The 14,933-nt window shown below is 41.2% G+C and overlaps 1 protein-coding gene across 2 annotated transcripts in view; it reads right to left on the minus strand.

The window, feature by feature from the left end:
- Positions 1 to 14,933, minus strand: part of EXOC1L (exocyst complex component 1 like) — a 107,567-nt gene that overhangs the window by 56,516 nt on the left and 36,118 nt on the right. For both annotated transcript variants that reach the window (XM_081209178.1, XM_081209179.1), the window contains exon 2: positions 12,970 to 13,025. The gene's annotated coding sequence lies outside the window, so the exon portion shown is untranslated. The remainder of the gene's footprint in view (positions 1 to 12,969; positions 13,026 to 14,933) is intronic.

Below are 14,933 nucleotides of genomic sequence, written 5' to 3' on the forward strand. Positions count from 1 at the left end.
TCACAAGTTGTGCAGATCTAGATCCTACCAATGCTTCATCCAAAGTTCCTGTCTAGAAAGGTTATTACCCCCTAATCTCTCTGCATTTAATTCTCACTTGAAAAACAACAATTCAATGTGCAACATTTCCCTAGCAGGAAAAGAAAGGTAGCCTGGACCCAGAGTAAGTCAGCATAGTAAAGGTTTTTTGTTGGTTGTATTGTACTTTATCCTTACAACAACCCTGTGAGATACAGTTGGCTAAGACAATGATGAGCCCAAGGTAACCCAGCGAACCTTATAGCTGAGGTAGGCTTTAAATTCTGGTTTCCCTATTCAAAGTCTAATCCTGTACTAAACTACATCGGACTGGCAGAGAATGGGAGAAAAAGTTGCATCAGTATGTGCCAGGATGGGAAAACAAAAACCAAGAAAGGCATGAAATCAGATAAAGAACATCCAAGATCCACAAAATGCACAGAAATGTTGCTTACCAGTTGAATCAGGACTCCACTTTCACTGCAAAAATGATGGCAATGTTCATGCCTAATTTCAGTACCTTATTTTTTTGTAAACAAAAAAACCCACAAACAAAATCACCACCACACACAAATGATGTAGATTTCTCTAGCTCATCCCCGCACACCTGGGATTCTGAATGTCTACCTAGCAGGTTAAAGCCCTGCACATATGCTTAAAAATTAAGCATGGAGCTCCTCAATAAAGGAGATTTCACCAGCCTTAGCAATTCTCTTAGCCTTCCCCCAGGAAACTTGGATTTTTGAGACCTGCGGTCCCCAAGTAAGTGAACAATAAGCATGAAATTACTCTGTGAAGTCCACATTCTCTCTTCTGATTAATTATGATTAGGTCAACTTGCAAAAAAAGGCATGTAGTAGCCAAAAGTAATAAGCAAAGGCACTAACAATTTGAATGTGCCACCTTACTGTCATGTAGTCCGCAAAACGCTCCATAATTGGTAACGATAAGGAAAACAGCATACCAAACACCAAGCTTCTGACACACAGAGAATGTACTTTCCTACAGACTCATTACAAGAATTTGAAAGGAACTTCACAGCTTTTTGGAACAAAGTGCAGTTGAGCATTTTTGGTTAACCCACAAAGTGCCCATCAAGAGGTAGTGATTGTATATAACACACCTCAGTGGGAGCTGTGTTGAGGAAAGATAGTAATGTAGACATAGCAGGGAAATTTTACTGTCACCACAAGCTGTAAACACAGCCAAACTTTCTCCCATCCCTTATTTTAAAACTACAGTGGTCTGTGATCGATTGGGTGGAGAGAAATTGGAAGCTGGAGGGTTGTTCTTCATCCATCCTCTCCCATTATCAAGGGCAGAATTAGGAGTCTATTTATTAATTACATTTATATACCATCATTAACTTCCAAGGAGCTCAAGGTGGTTTGTATGGTTCTCCTCCTCCTCATTTCATGCTGACAACCCTCTGAGGTAGGTTAGGCTAGGAGATGGTGGTTGGTCCAAGGTCACCCAGCGAGCTTCATTGCTGAGTGGGGATTCAAACCCTGGTCTCCCAGATCATAGGCCAACACTCTAACCATTGCACCACGCTGGCTCTAGAACCTGAGAGGGTCTGCCAAGACCTTTGGTTGCCTGAAGCAGAACAGCAAAAGCGCAGCCCTGATTTAGTCAAGATGTTTAGCGCCAATAGCTACCCAGGTTATTCTGGTACCTGAGGGGCAAAATAAGTGTGCCCCTCTCCCTCACAGTACAAATAACAAATAAAATAAAAATGAAGTAGCTAACAGTTTGCTGCCCACAACCAGTGGCCAGTCATCACATGGTGATAGGACAAGTCATGAGTCTGAGAAGAAAGGAAGGAACATGCTTCCACCTGCAAGCTTATAATGCTTTCGGAAGCTACCTTCTGGTGAGTGGGAATTACGAGAGCTTTTCGAAGTGTGTGGACCCCTTTCCCTATAATTCTGGAGCTACTTCTAAGAAGAAGGTGAAAAGACACTCCTCCACCTCTCATCTCCCAAGTTATCTTTGTCTGTGGTGGCAGTTTTAGTCATAGTGGGCAAGCTTTGCCTCCACAACAACTTTTTCTCTAGGTTCTATGCTTTTCACTATAGTAATGAACGGCAAGTCACTCTATTCTATGTAAAAGAAACATATTCACATTGAAGCCAACCTTACCCCCTGTCCCTGGTGATCTCAGTCATCTAAAAAAACTAAGCTTGCTCCTATTTTTGGAGCTCCATCCTGAGATTGATTTCTTGGTCATGCTATACAGTGGGATCAGATGTCAGCAAGTGTATATAAACCAAAGCAGCTCTATGGCTAAAGCAAGCGTAAGCCAATGTGTTGCCCTCCAGATGTTGGACTCAAAAGCCTCAGCAGCTGCAGTCAGCATGGCCAGTAGTCACAGATGATGAGAGTTGTATCCATTAAAGTCTGGAATGTACCAATATGGACTAAAGCATAATGTTGTTAAATTCTACTTTCTATTTTGGACTGTTCCTTGTCTTCTTCATAAAGGATCATTACACTGGGGGTTTACCTAAATGTGGAAATGGACAGCAAAACCATCACACATGGCAGCTTTGTGCAGAGTCATCTACACGTTTTACCATACAGGGCAAAGCTTTACAGACTGTAAAACCACCTCATACAACAGTTCTGTAAAGACTGATTTCTTAAGCATCTGGTGATTGAGCATTTCCACCCCCAACAGGGTAAGTAGGGAAACAAATCTCTTGCAACTACTGTGGCTGTTTTCTTGTACACTTAGTCCTCTTTAACCATGCCTAAATTAGCAACTCCCCTTCCACATTTGGGGGAAAGACATGCTGCTAAGGTAAGCAAAGTCATTTCCCCCTAGTTTTCCCTGCATGAACAACATTCTTTAGCAACCATGCAATCCCTAACTGGCCTAGAATCTGTCAACAGGACAACACTAACAAACACGTTACACAGCGAAGCCATGCTTCATTTTTTATTTCATGGAACCATTGTTTTGAATGCAACAGTCTCTGGGACACGAATGACTGCAGAATTGTAGTAAACTTGGGTCACTGTATAGCTGGAGTCTGTATTTATGGATGAGCAGAGAAAACTTTGCACATAGCTGTATCCTCAGTGAGTTGGCTGTATTTAGAACTAGTTGAAAACAATCAAAGTGAAAAGTTAGTTATGGGTCACTTTAATCCCATTGATATCTTCGGGACTAAGTGAGACCAAGTTAGTCTGAATCTAACTCACCATTATTATTTCCTGCTTTTGTTTTCGTCTCTTTTTATTTTACCTTAGTAATGGCCCTTAAAGGCTGAAGTTTGCTTTCCCCGAGTGATACAGCTACATGGTAATGTGGCAGAAATAACAAGCTGACATTTCCTAAGTTTTCATATAGTGAATCTCCTAGAAAGTTACAAGTCCCACTTAACTGGACTGGCTCGAGGGCACAGTAGTGCTTACATTCACTTACACAGGAGAGCTTTTTAGTGGATTGTGCCCAGAGAAAATAAAGAGCCAGGGTATAGACCAGAAAAGTTGCTCAAGTTCAAGTTTTCTTTGCAATGAATCAGTAATGTGTCCTTACTCATGGATAATTTTGTCTTTTAAAAAAGCAAAAAAGTTACTACCAAAAGCTATTCCTGCAGCCACATTTTAAACATAATGAAAAATGCATGATGACTAGAGTGGGCAAAATCAGACCCACCCACCCCATATTCTCTAGATCTGAAAAAGAGATTCAGTTTTTATTCATAGCTCTTGAGAACTAGGACAGTAAGAAAAGTCACACTGAAACTACAGTAATGTTACTCTCAAGATAAAAAAAATGCCATGGAAGATTTTATAATAACGTAGAACAAAATTATTATTTTTCCACTGAGCCTTACAAACAGCTTCTTGCAGAGCAAACTTAATTCCTTTTTTTACTGTGTTTCTCCAAATGGTAAAAAAACAACTCTCGAGATTTGCAATAATTTTAAAATCAGTAAATAGATACATGGTCCAGAAGAAAAACTATTGAAGGAGGAACATTCATCCTTCGACTATGTGATAACAAGATTATCTCACTGGTGGTGTTGGATTTGTCTATCTATCTATCTATCTATCTATCTATCTATCTATCTATCATCTATCTATCTATCATCTATCTATCTATGCCTTGGGCTGAAAGCTCCAGCTGATGCCAGAATGTGGCAGCTATATTGCTGATGGGAGAACAAGGCTGACAACATGTGACACCATTCTGAAAACATCTGTACTGTTGCCCATCTGTTACCAAGCCAGGTTTAAAGTCCTTGTAGCAATTTACAGAGCTCTGAACAATTTAGGACCAGGGTACCACAGAGGCTACCTAAACCCTTATATCCCAGCTCGATCACTGACATCATAAGCGGCATTGTTAGTTGCACCCCAGTTGGTGAGACTCGTTTGACAGCAGTAAGAAACCAACCCTTTATTTAGTGTTATTGGCATAGTCCCAGGCCAGGCATCCCACACAAAGTGAGAAAGGCTCTAAAGGATCTCTGCGTTTGCTCAAACTTGACAACCTGTAATGCTGCTGAGGTTCCATTGTGCACATGCTGGTTTTTTTGTCTGTCTGTCTTTCTGTCTGTCTGTCTGTCAATCTATCGATCTAACATTGAGACATAACGGAGGCATTTCCTGAAAATTCAGGTGAAGAAATACGGTAATAAACTTTGATCTAATGTTGTTGCTTGTTTTGGTATCTTTAGCCTACATAAAGTGGAGAGGAGGGGAGGTGGCAAAGAGTGTACATGAATGAGAATAATTTAGTTTCAATATGCCTCTTTTTTTTTTGCCAAACAAGTCAAGTATCAAAAAGCAGAGGCTGCTTATCTCTGGAGGCTGGACTAGAGTTCCAAGTTATCTTTTTACCATCGTATTGTGATTGCAATAACAGCATAATGTCTAAAATTGGAAGCACATTAGCAGAAGGAAAGTTACCAAAACCATTCTGAAATATAAAACAAAATTATTATTGTTTCTTTTAACATTCCAGAACTCATTCTTAAAGCTTATAAAGGGTCATGGTGTGACAATTATCCATGCTTTCAAAAATCGTTTTCTGCAAGCAAAATTGCAGTGTAAATCTATATGGAATTGTGTATAATTTGTAAATGAGTGTTGTGGGCATAGTTTGTGGGCTTTACGATGAGAGATAATAACATCTTCCCACTTTTTCTTTTACAAAACTCGCATTGGCATCCACATTTCTTCTCATTGTTTCAAGTAACATAATTCCTTTTATTTCAAATGTACCAGCCGGAAAGGTCAGTTGCCAAACTCTTTTCAGTGGTCTGACCACAACGAAACACAGCACATTTTAATCCCATGAGTGTCAGTTTTTAATGCACTTTTTTTTTTGACACAGCTAAGTTAGAATATTGAAGATGTGTGTGATACATACTGCAATACATAAAAATTCACTACTCTAAGGTAAACAACTGAGGTTTTATAACATGCCATTCAATAGCCTGAAAGCATGAGAAAGCATATGGCAACTTAACCTTTGACTTTTGAGATCAGGAAAATCATTTTTTTGTAATATCATTTTTGTAACATAGGCGATAAATGAATAATTAGGTCACTCTTTGTGCCCAGATAAACAGAACACGAAAGCTTTAGAATGTGCATCTATTCAGCAGGCACAGAACCCAAACCTCCATATGACCAAAGCAGGGGACTTTACATCTCCTGTAGCCTTTAGCTCAGTACTATGAAAATTGCAGACATTGGCAATAGTGATATGTTCAACATTTTTTAAATGACAAATCTGGGAAAGCCACTTCCGCGATAAACAAGGAGGTGGGGTTGCGGGCGGCAGGCGGTTAGGCATTGGTAGGGGTACTGTCCTATTGTTATGCAAATGAAGGGGGAAGGAGCACCATCACCTTCCCCCAAGCAAGGGTAGTCCGATAAAGGATTCTGGGGGCGTGGCCTTGTCCTAAGCCTAAGGAGGTGTCGTCCCACGGCACACCCCCAGGCGGTGACGCCCGGGGGAGGTCCTAGTTGACGAGTCTCAGCAGGACTCCTCCCTCTGGTGATTAACCCTTCCGGCCTCTAGCCGGTTAGTAGTTAGGACCAATGCCTAAGCCAATACCGCTCAATTCCTGTAATCAATAAAGTTGTGGCCAAATTTGACCCATTAACCTGAATTCTTGTGTCCTGTGTCTTTATTTCATCAGGGGGAGGCGGGAACTCGCCACGCAATTAAAACTGATAGCTTTGCAGAATACAAATATTAAGGTGAAGTCTTCAGTTCCTTTGTTTTCACAACAGGGCTCTAATCTTTCCAAGCCATTACATGTGTCTGAAATGCATTACATGTGTCTGTAAAGTGTAGAAACATTTTGGGATTGGTTCATGACGGTGAAATGGCGTGATATAGAAGACAGCATGCTAGATCTGGACTGAAGTTCAAATCCTCATTCTGCCATAATGATCTATGCTGCGCATTGGGAAAATCACTCCGTCTTTCTAACCTACTTCACAGAGTTGCTTCAAGGGCAATGAATGATATTCTAACTTCAGCCCTTTGGGCTTCTTCTGATTCTGTGTCTTGCCCCAAATAGAATTTTAGCGACTTCTTCATATTGGGAGATATGCTGGGTGGGGTCAAAGTGAATGGCAGATGAAGAGGAGTTGCAGTATAGAGAATGAAGATAAATGAAATGAGAGAGAGAGAGAGAATGATGGCATAGATAAAGAAGATAGCTGTGAAAAAAGCTTGTCAGATATGTCTAGTTATGGTTGTAAAACTTATTCTTTATTTTGTTCTCGTATCCTTTTCTATAAATAAATCTGTTTAATGCTCCTAAATTAAAGTGGTCTGGGAGGATTCAGAAAAAGCAGGTCTCATCTCAAGTATCTTGTACTGATATACAAAATTAAACATATAAAGGGAGAGTCCTATTGCTCTCAGCAAATGTTGGTAGCTAGTTGTTGAAAGGACTGTTAAGGGGAGTCTTAACTGAATGGACCAAGTGACCTAGCAATATTCAGCAGTAAGGGCCTTGTTAGGGTGCTCCTAGGATGTTGCAATACCATCTGATACATTTTGCATATCCCTGCACCCTGCATTTTGAAAATCAGAAAATCCATTTTATTTTTTCCAATATCACTAAGGGGATTAAGTTAAATTATTCTGGTTTGAGGTTTTTTTGTATTTAATACACTGGTTCTAAATACATTTTATTGGGAAATCAGTTCTATTAAAATCAGCAGGACTCATTTGGGGGTAAATATGAGAAATGAGAGGTTAAACATTTCTTGTCAATTCCAATAAGTGCCCCTCCCCTGTCTTCTGATTATGGGTAAAGGGTAAACAATTTTTGCTACTAGTAATACTGGGGTACATTCCGCTATACTTTCTTAATGGGCTGCACAACAGCAATTTATGAAACTACATTGCTGTCAGTGAAGAATGCACACGTACACTATGGTACATCAAGCTTACAAATAATGAACTAGGTCTGTGCAGATTCTGATATAACCAGACAGAGCATAATTGTTTGTTTTTCCTCTTCAGAGCACAGTTCACTGCTCCTCTGGATGCATCATGCGTAAGGAAGGAAACAATGGCCTTAGAAGAAGGCCCATTAGCTATATTTGTTTTATTTGTCTTACACTCCAGTCCTAAACACACAGACGACATTTATACCTTCACAATTTTGTTTCTGTCTGGCGGATCTGATGCACGCATTGAGGGTACACATTCCTAGCCTGTGGGCAGTCTCCATTGATTTTCTAATGGTCCACACAGAGATGCTACAAATGGAACAGAAAACAGCAAGTTCAACACAAGTGGTATATTCTACCACCTGAACTTTTCGGCAGCTCCAGCGATTCCACTGGTGTTTTCACAGAACTTCCTAGTGAAATCCGATGCCCTTAATCTGCTTTCAGCTTGGATTTAGAGGCAAAGACCACTTATAGAAAATTTCTAAGATTCTATCATCAAGAGGATAATATCCTCTTCCTACTTAACAGAGATGACTCATTACTTTATGTTGCAATTTCTATCTTTTGAAGGGGTACTTTTATTCTAGTCTTTCTTTTTTAGACCTAGCTCTGGGTTGAAGTGCACTTTTCAAAAACCTTCTAAATTAGCCCTCTGCACCAAGGACTGTCCGCCCCACTTATGAATCTTGCACAAGAAAAACTGACAACACTCTTGAAAATTTGAACTGATTTACTGTGCGTGCACAGGCTTGTTAATATTTCTGCTAGAAGTCCACAGAATACCTCTGCTAAAAGTCTGCTGAAATGATCAAGGGGAGGTTGAGTAAGGAGTGATATACTAGAAGTTAATAAAATTATGTGTGACATATAGAAAGTATATGAAGCTTTTCTCCCTCCCTCTCTCACAGACATGTGATGGGGGTGAATGTTGGAAGATTCAAAACAGTGCATAGTTAACTATGGAGGCAACAATGGCCACAACTTGTTGTTGTTGTTTAGTCGTTTGGTCGTGTGCGACTCTTCGTGACCCCATGGACCAGAGCATGCCAGGGACTCCTGTCTTCCACTGCCTCCTGCAGTTTGGTCCAACTCATGCTGGTAGCTTCGAGAACACTGTCCAACCATCTCGTCCTCTGTTGTCCCCTTCTCCTTGTGCCCTCCATCTATCCCAACATCAGGGTCTTTTCCAGGGAGTCTTCTCTTCTCATGAGGTAGTATTAGAGCCTCAGCTTCAGGATCTGTCCTTCCAGTGAGCACTCAGGGCTGATTTCCTTCAGAATGGATAGGTTTGATCTTCTTGCAGTCCATGGGACTCTCAAGAGTCTCCTCCAGCACCATAATTCAAAAGCATCAATTCTTCGGCGATCAGCCTTCTTGATGGTCCAGCTCTCACTACTGGGAAAACCATAGCTTTAACTTTATGGACCACCAACTTAGATGGCTTTAAAAAGAAATTAGACAAATTCAAGGAAGAAAAGGCTGTGTTGGAGGTGGCATTGCTTCTGAATAACAGTTGCCGGAAACCACAGGAGGTGATAACGCATTTATGCACAGGTCCTACTTACAGGCATCTGTGAAAAGGGTGCTGGATTAGATGGGCCATTGGGCTGGTCCAACAGGTTCTTCTTATATTCTTATGAGTTTTGATAAACAGAAACCACCCATATCTTTCCAGCTGAAAGGCAATATAGTAACTACTTTGATTTCTATGCTGATCGTTCCTAGAAATCTTATTAGCATGGGGGCATTAATAGGTTGGCCTTCTGGTTCCTCCACTCAGACTCTATGTGGCTTACTGGACATTTTGTTGTTTGCCAGTACCAATATTTGCAATCTAAATGCAAGGGGGATATATATATATATATATATATGCTTTCGTAGATTTTCACGGGTACAGGAATGCAGGTTTTGGTGTCTTCGGGTGTCTTCCCGTGTAAGAGTTGGGGTGTCTAGGCGACGTTTCGACGAGGTCTCACTCGTCATCTTCAGGCTGGTGCTTTCGGCTTCTTGTTACTAGAACAGAGCAGGATCTCAGTGTTTGAGTTCCTATAAATACTGTTGAGGGGGTGTGGTGTATAGCCTCCAACGTTCTGGGCAGAGAGGAAGTTCCCAGGTTAGTGTGCCTTTTCTTCTTTTGTTCATTAATTACTTGAGGGATATCTTGAGTGATTTCTTGAGTGATATTCTGAGTACCACTTAGGAGGGTCATTAGGTGTGGATTAGTTGCTAAAGCTTTCGTGTCTTGACCTCTTAATATATATATTACTGGGTTTACTGTTTATGCAGTGGAACTTCCTCTCCCCACGGATCTGCTCCAGAGGTTTTTGGGAAACCCCCAGAAGATATCACTGCCCTCTCTCTGGTGTGTAAAACAATGTAAGAATGCAACTTGAAAAGTGGCAGGGGGAACGATCTCACTGCATTGCAATCCGCTAATGTGTGCATAGCCTTTGTTTCTAAAGGTCTCACTGCAGTCCAGACCACACAAAAACTGCAGTTGAAACATAAAGCAATGGACATCTTTATTCCTTACAACAATGCATGATACCATTCCAATGCATTTTGAGCGTGACAAGCTCCCTGTCTGTAAAAACAATTTAATGTGCTCACTGGTGTTCTGACAACTCAAAGGTCACTTGATACATTGCCACAAGGAATAGACTTTGCACCTTTTGTGAACTTCTACTATTTTTTGTTTTTTTGTTTGTACAAGGTCAGATCATACAAAATAACCCCAGCTACTTCAGATATGAAAGTGTAAAAATTTCCTTCCTGGGGGAGACCAGGCTTCAGCTATTCTACTATAGTATGGTGAATGCACTAACAGCAACCAGCCAGACCCTTCTGGAAGACCTGGAAGATAGTGAGCTCCCCAAGTTTGTCATAGTGCTTATGATTATGGGCATACATTTTATTTTTTTACTGATAACATTTATAAGCCACAACGTGGTTTTTGCGGCTAATAGTTCAGCTAGGCCCACTGGCAGAATCCTGGCTCTTAACAATAGCAGCAGATAGCCAAGAGATGGGGAGCAGGCTGTGGGGAGACCACAGGAAAGAAGATTCTCTCATCTGATACAATTATCCTTCAGGCTAGCAGTTCTTAAGCTTTCTTTTCCATGCACTGCTTGACAATTACTGGGAATGGACAACTTATTAAGCTTCTGTTTGTTCGTCAGGTCAGAGCACAGATATATAACTCAAGCTGCAATGACCATAGCCTTGCCTTTCTAATGCAAGGAATGTGCCTTTCTTGGAAAGCAAAGTTTTTGCGAAGTCAAGTGCAATGTTTGTCAGTTTTAGGCTCAGGTCATGTTCAGCAAAGTTACCTTTTATTTGGTAATTTTTTTAAAGGGAAAAAGTGACATACTACACCAATGCTGTATGATGAAAATAATAGGCTCTAGATCAGAGACTTGTTAGCCTATTTGACAATCTGGCCCTGGTCAAAAACAGCCTCAGTCTCAATAGTAAGAAAAAGTAAATCAAGTGCAAGGCCCAGTTCACAGGTCTTCTATTCTTCCACAGTGTTTAGTGGGCCACCTGGATGGAGCTCACGGATCGCAGGGTGAAAATCTCTGTTATAGTCTTTGAGAAGCACGCAACTAGCTCAGAGCCCATTTAAAGCCTGAAAGCAGTTAATCTAATCACACTATTTCCCACCCACCCCCAAGGCACACCCCAAATTGCTCTAAGGACAACAAGTATCAAAAACGGGGGTTGATCCTGGTAAACAGGGACCACGGTAGCATCTGCTGACATCTACACAGAGAAGCTGCTTAGGCAGTTTACATCTATGTCACTACTTTCATTGTCGCATCAGACGACCCCATATATTTCACTGCAGCCCTCATGATAATCAGATACTGTCTCTGTATTTTCCATCTGTTTGCAGTTCTTTCAAGACTACTAGAAAGGGCCTAGGCTCTTCAGCAGTGAAAAAAAAGATTTTTATTAAATTATAAAACAAGCAAAAAAAGGCACAGCAAATACAAGAAACATTAAAGAACAATTGTTTTCACTGTCACATTACAGAGCCACGCATCTAATATTAACAGTTACACAAGATCAGGAGAGGAGCACAAATTTTATAAATCGCAGTTATGAGGTCCACATTTCATGCATTGGAACAGGCAGATAACTTTGCAGATCTTTTGCAGTAGCCTAAGTGATAAATCCCCAGCAACTGGCATAGAAATATCCCAGGTCTTCAGATCCTTTTAAGACTTTTATATTGTGTCAGGGAACTGCCATTGGCTCAGGGGCGAGAGGGGAAAAGCCGGATGGATTACAGAGAGCCCCCAAAGATCATGGGAAGCAGCACCTCCTCAGTGGATGAAAGTAACCACGCCTCCAGCGGAGAGCAGCTGTAGGGCTCGGAGGAGGTGAGGCAGTGCCTAAGCAAACCGGGGAGGAGAGAGGTCCTCCGTTACCCACGCCCTCCTTGTGCAGTAGGCTTCCGCACAGAGAGGGGAAGCGCAGACTGGGCGTCAAGAAACTACTCTGCTGGGGAAGGTTTAAGGACCACCCACTCTCAGATTCTGCCAGTGAATGAGCGAGCCATGGAAGAGTGGGCGCTCTGCATGGTGAAGGTTTTTTTGGCACCAATAACAAGGCTTTACAGCTGACCAGGGAGGCATTTGCCTGATTGCTCTCGAGCAACCCCCTGATACCATTACATATTGTGTGTTATTTTCTCAGATATTGCCAAATTCCAGACCTTTTTATACCACAAAGACAACTGTAAATCATGCCATGTCTTCCATTTTTCAGCAATGGAAATTCGAGCAGCTGTCAATACCAACATTACTATTTCCTTTGAATGAATATTTGCTGCCTGATCATTCGGAATGTTTACCAGTGGTAACTGCAGGGTCATTTGAACAGTGGTCCTAGTAATTTTATGAATATATGTCACTGAATTCTTTTGACAGTTTTGGCTCTATAGAATTACCACTCTAAGATGATGGGATTTATATTATTGCCACATGTGGTCCCACATTCAGCTGGAAGACAAAACTGCTGTGATAAACCAATAGCTTATTTACAGCTCTTGCAGATGAAAGCCCAAACACCTGTCCGTAACTTCACTCATTTCCCTAAAGTAAAATGTTTTTCTTAAACTCTCTGCCAGTTCTCTGAACATTAAGATTTTACTAAGCAGTGTGGATCTGCCTATGCAATAAAGATTATATGTATACCAAAGAATATATTTTTTAAAATCAAATTATTGCAACAATTCTATTTAGCCAACGCAACAGCAGAAGCAGTATTAATAGCAACAGCTTAATGCTAAAATAAACTAACTACTAGGGAAGACAGAAATGTGCAATGGTAACATATCCTTTATGAAGCATCGAGTGGGCAAGCATTGCTACTAGTTGATGGAAGTCCTTTGATGCGAGTGATGAAGAGAAATGCGCAGAGATAAAGCTAGAGGGGAAAACACAAGAGGGAAATCTTCTGATTTCAACTATTTGATTAGGGAGGACAAAAAAGTGCCTGACTTACATGCGTTGTCTGATGAGGAGATCTTACAGCCCTGCTTTTTACACTGAGCTTGGTTTCTAGGATAAAGAAATGTACGTCAAACTTTGTCTCCTTTTATAAGAGTGTTAGTTTTATTATAAATTCCCCTCAATTTATGCTGCAATTCATATGCCAGAATGGTCACATTAACTGCAGTAGAATTATTCTAGGTAAACTCACAGACATCATTTTTGGGGGCTTGCACAACAATAGTCTGAAATAAGTGGCTTGAAGTTCATGACATATCACTTTATTAATATTCCATAAATGTCTTCAGGTGAAATCCTGACCCCCATTATAGTCAATCAGATTTTTTATGACTGCAGACAGACTCCCCCCCCCCATCTTTTTAACATGCTGCAGTGAATACTATCCAAATTCTTAGCAACATTTTGTTAAAAATGAAGTGCTAAGTGGTTTTCCCCTGGCCCAACAATTTGTAGAGCATTTTTTCCTTGACATATTCAGTAGCACCCACATAAAAGCATAATGATGTGCTGAAAATATGCAATCTTTCAAAAACTTTTTGCGTACTCTCTCCTGTTCTCATTCCCCCCTTGTGCCCCCATCATTGTGCTCCCCCCTTTTAGTGCCATTTCCCCCCTCTGCTAGAAAAGGTCATGACATTTCAAGGTGTGCACTTCCTCAAGAACCATGCCGAAGCCTGAACCCTTGAAGTAATGAGTTGTGTCTGCTCTGTCAATGAAATTCTGCCACAGGCTGTATTTGTTATAAAGCAGAACTAAGACCAGGACGCATCTGCCCACTGCCTATGACAGTTTGTGGTTAGTAGAATTCTGAAAATTATTGCAAAGCATTTTGCAAAGGGCAGAAAAACATGATTAGCCACCTGCTCTTGTCATTCTTGAAACCTCTGTGTGGTTTTCAACCTTCACATACGTGAAACAAAATAATTCAGGCTTTATAAAGCCTTATTCCTTATTTGTCTACCTAGAAAACAGCACATGCATTGTTCTTTATCATAATAACAGCATGTGTTGGTTCTTTATACCTTTTAGGACATCTTTAACAACACAGCTTTTTCTGCAAGGAAGGCTAGGGTTTATTTATGTACATAATTTGGTGTAGGGCATGTGTCTGGTAGAACAATCCAAAACCTCTTTGCATTGGGCTGGGGCAGAGGTGGGCTGTGCAGAGGCGTCCCCTTCCAGGCTCTCACCAGCCTCCTGCTGAAGAACTCCTGCCTGGTGGCAGGCAGTGAAAAGCCACAAAGAAGAAGAAGAAGAAGAAGAGTTTGGATTTGATATCCCGCTTTATCACTACCCGAAGGAGTCTCAAAGTGGCTAACATTCTCCTTTCCCTTCCTCCCCCACAACAAACACTCTGTGAGGTGAGTGGGGCTGAGATACTTCAAAGAAGTGTGACTGGCCCAAGGTCACCCAGCAGCTGCATGTGGAGGAGCGAGGAAGCGAACCCGGTTCACCAGATTACGAGTCCACCGCTCTTAACCACTACACCACATTAACCAACATGGTTGCGTGTGGACAGGTGTGCTAATTAAGGTATTTCTAGGGTAGTAACTTTAGGGGACAGTTGTCCCCCAAGACAGGCACATAAAAAGGTCATGCTATAGAGTAACAGGCTTGGGAAAGTATCAGTGGCTACATTGTGCTTTTATTAGAGGGCAGTGTAAAAGGTTTGCAGCTGCCCCTTGTATGCTTTTTCAAAAAGTTAATTTGGTTAATTGTGAAGCTGAGAGTACATTCTCATAGTTCTAATAAGTGCATGCTGAAACATGGTAGACCTCTACAGATTTAGCGTTCTGAGGGCATGGTACCTCGTGGATTAAAATCTCAGTGACAGGAACGTAGCTGATGCTTGTGTTTGTGGGCTGTGCAATGGAATGAGACCAAACCTAAAGTCATTGCATTGAGTTTAGGATGGCAAAATTCAAAGGATACCCAGGTTTGGCTGGGCAATAGTTG

The sequence above is a fragment of the Podarcis bocagei genome (genome assembly GCF_964188305.1).
Source record: "Podarcis bocagei genome assembly, chromosome: 9".
Taxonomy (NCBI): domain Eukaryota; kingdom Metazoa; phylum Chordata; class Lepidosauria; order Squamata; family Lacertidae; genus Podarcis; species Podarcis bocagei.